The sequence below is a fragment of the Myotis yumanensis genome, unplaced genomic scaffold (genome assembly GCF_028538775.1).
Source record: "Myotis yumanensis isolate MYYU_CA2020_CCGP unplaced genomic scaffold, mMyoYum1.0.hap1 SCAF_12, whole genome shotgun sequence".
NCBI classification, from domain to species: domain Eukaryota; kingdom Metazoa; phylum Chordata; class Mammalia; order Chiroptera; family Vespertilionidae; genus Myotis; species Myotis yumanensis.
Window position 1 is genome coordinate 14465246 of NW_027223763.1, and position 4119 is coordinate 14469364.

Consider the following 4119-nt stretch of genomic DNA (forward strand, 5'->3'; position numbering starts at 1 on the left):
AGAATAAGCCCAGGCTCCTGGGCCAGAGAGTGGACAAACACATGAAGCATCCCATCCAAGGCCATCCTAGACTGGCCAGCTCCAGCCCCCTGCCAGCTGACTTAAGAAACATGAATAAGCCTAGCAAGATTAGCTGACTCCGCCCAAGTCAGCAAAACAGCATAGGTGACCTGAGAGTCTTGAAAAATAAGAGTTTTTATGTTAAACCCTTATGTTTTGGTATGATTCGTCATGTGGCAATAACTAACTAATACAAAGCCAAACTTTGACTTACAATCTCTACTATCTCTAAGACCCGCCCCCGGCACCTGTCTTTATGAGGGGTCAAAACTCTACACTTAGTCCATATGTAATTCAGATCTGGGGGTCCAAGACTAAAGAAGATATGGTCCCGCCTCTGCAAAACTGACAGTCCATTGAGAAAGAACCTGGCAAATTATTATAGTTGAGGAAAGCGAGGCTAAAGATGCCCCAGTGTCACTGAGCCCAGAGCTGCAGGACTGGGACCTGGCCCCAGGTCCCTGTTCTTTCTTCACAGATACGAAGGAGGGGTTCAGAAGTGGGCTTCTTCATGATGACTCAGCATTTCAGTGATAAAGAGAAACCTCAGGACAGAATCCAGAGTTTCAGGGGCCACTCAAACCCTTAAGCGCCCTTTTTTTTTAAATTTATTGATTTGAGAGAGAGAGAAGGAAAGGGAGAAAGAGAGAGAAAAACATCGATTTGTTGTTCCACTTATTTGTGCATTCACTGGTTGGTTCTTGTATGTGCCCTACTGGGGGTTGAACCTCCAACCTTGGCTTGTCAGGATGACACTCTAACCAACTGAACTACCCAGCCAGGACCTCAGGCCGTCTTGAGTGCCAATAAAAGTCATGCCCAGGTCCTAGGCCCTGGCCCTGACTACCCCAGCAGCATCCCCAGGGACAGCCCGTTCCCAGTTTAAGTGAGTCAAATCGAGAGCTCCAGTTCCATCTGAGGGCATCAGCTGCTAATTTATATTTGAGGCCCTGTGTGCAGTTTTTTATGCATCCTTAAATACCAAAACATAATTACCAATGTCAATACATAATGTTTATTTCTTTCAGAACCGACATTTTAATTTTCCTAAGCAGGCGGGAAAAATGATATGCATAAAAATAATGACAAATATTAAAAGTCTCCCGAATAAGGGCCCGAGATCACCGCATAATCCTAAATTTAAATGCATTTGCGATCACAGCCATATTAAAGGTCTGATAAGCCAAATTAGGTTCCATGTAAGCATAATTAATCTTCTTTTTCAATGAAGATATTACAAGGGCGTTCATTTGGATCCCAAAGGCCTTTGGGAAATTAAATTATATAGATAAAGCAAATATTTGACCTTTTCAGATAATTACTATTTAAAAAAAAAAACAAAACCACAATGCAAATGAACAGCAAGTAAATCCTGGGTGTCGCAGGGCCCTGCAGAGATAAAATTCCCTATAAATATTCAGCGAGAGAAGAGGCAGGTATTGCACTCTGGTCGGTCTCCCAGCTTTTCATTTCAAATTTGAAGCATAGAACTCCAGCCTGGTGTTTATTAACAAATAATTGAATGGAATTGGCCAGTGCTGATTATGTCAAATTTGCAAATTATCCAGTATCATTTATAGGTCATTAAATTTCAAATGACAGAGCAGTGGAGCTACAGTGATGATCCCAGCGCCGCCCTTCAACAGGGCTACTGATCATCCAGGTAAATGCCTCGCCATTGAAGAACGCTTCTGTCACCTGCAAGCCCAGCTCCAGGGGCCCCAGGCAGGATGAGGAAGAGGAATCAACATCAACGTCACGGCCCTTCCCCTTAAGCATCCTGGTGGCATCCAAGCATGAGCAGGGGCCTGGGGCCAAGTCCTGGTCATGCTGAGTGACCCTGGACCATCTCTTGCCTCAGTTTCCTCAACAGTAAGTGAGCAGAACCACACCAGGGGTCACAATCCCGGGAATATGAAAGGAGATGGAGGATTTTGAGTGCTAACGCCGAGGTACTCTGAAGCTAGACGGGCCTTGTTTGCATCCTGGCCCCACCACCTCTACAGATGCTCAGGGCTCCTGAGTTTCCCAGTCTGCACAGTGGGTGTCTAGCACCCTCTCCATTTCCTAAGATTCTTGTGAAGATTCAACAAGAAAGGGCTTGTGAGGCACCGTGCAGGCAGGAAGCGCTCCTGGAAGGCTGACTCCATCCCAGGGCGTTAAAGGCGCTTCCCCACACTCCCAGCAGAGAGTAGCCACGGGGCCGGCCCCCTCCCCAGCTGCAGAGCAGAGTCTCTGGGCCCAAAGCAACCCTGTGGGGCCAGAACCTGCACATCCTCCTGAAGACTGTCCCTGGGGCTCTGGCACTAATCCCCCCCGCCCCCACCCCAGAAAGAAGTCCAAGCATATGACATCACTGAGTGCTAAGCTGGGTTCTGTTCTAAACGCTTTGCATGGATATTTCATTTCATCCCCCAACAATCCTATAAGGAAGGCCTGTTAACGTCCCCATCTCCCTGATGAGGAACCTGAGACCCGAGAGGTTAAGGGAGTCCCTGAAGTGGCAGCAGAAGGGCTCACACCCACCATCTGGCTCCACAGCTCAAGGCCTTCACCCCTGTTGCTACCACCACACTGTACTGGGTCAGGCCTGGGCCCAGTCAATACCATCACTACCTGGGCCTGATCTCCCCAAACGTTCTCAGTGGCCTGATCACAAAGATAGGAGCCCACTCCTCTCCACAAGCAGAGTCCTTTATGTCCATCAACCCACTCCAGCAGATCCCCAGGGTCTGCAGCTGGAGGGGACCAAGACCATGCGACACAAAGGAGCTGGCCTGAGGGTCGCCGAGTCCCCTGCATGGCCAACATTATAGATTGGGGTCTATCTCAGTTTCCTTTTAAGACTGACTTGTCCTCAGCTACAGGGGATGGAAATGTTCCGATGTTCAGATCGGAATTCAGATCTAACTACTACTTTCACACAAAAAAGCAGACAAATGGAGAAAAGGCAAGAAGAGTATAATGATGCTATGCAATGACGGGACAGAGCAGAGTGACCAGCTTTGCCGGGGGAAACTGCTGGCCAGGCTTTCAGAGGGGACTTTTTGAATGGGCTTTGAAGGATGAGTAGGAGGTCACCAGATGGTGAGGAGAGAAAGGACATCCCTAGTACAGGAAACAGAAAGAGTGAAGAGAGGGAGGTGCATGGAGCATGTGCTGGGGATCTAGACATTCTCCGAAGGCCCTGGTCGTCACTCCATGCGACTCCCCTCAGCCCAGAATGTTGCTACCAGGTGCTTGGTCTCATCCTTGGGTCCACAGGGGCTGGTGGGATCAGAGCCGAGCAAAGGAATGAGTTCTCCCAACAACACTGTTTGCCATCATGTTCCACACTCTGCCCGAGTCATCATTCAAAGGCCTCATGTGGCTTCTAGAGAAGATTGACATATGGAGATCAGATAACGACATTCCCAAGCCCTTGCCCTTCCCCCAGCCCCAGCAAGGCAAGTCTAGAGGCCACAGCTCCCAGAAGTGTTTGCAGTGGGAGATATTTAAATGGCCAAAGTCATTTTCCCCATCATCATCACACTGGAGTTTTCAATCTTTCTGATTAGAGCAAAATTGAATCTGGCCGGGCAAACTTGAATGTGTACATCTCCTAATCATACAATCTGCAAACACTGAACATTCTAGTCCCAATTAGTCTTCTCTGATCAGTAAGGAGAGGGGGGAGATCCTTATTGATAAGAGGGGAATGACAACTCAGAGCCTGGAGTTATCAGTGATTGATCAGCTGGGTCCCAAATAAAAGTCAGGGCCTTCCCAGGTGCCAGGAGGAGAGGCTCCCCTCCCAGGCAGGAGATGGACCTGGGGGAGCGGGGTCCGTCTGCCGTGGGCAATTTGGTGCCCCCATGATTTGGGGAAGTTCCCAGACCTTTCAGGCTGACAGAATTATTTGCACAAGAAGATATTTCTTGTGGGTCAAGTAACTATTTGACCATTGATGGCTAGGTGGGCTCCACAGCCAAGAACAGAACTCGCATTAAACCTTAGGTTGGCCTCATACCCTCCCCGGATGCCACCATGCCCATCTCCTAACATGGCCCTCCTGACTTC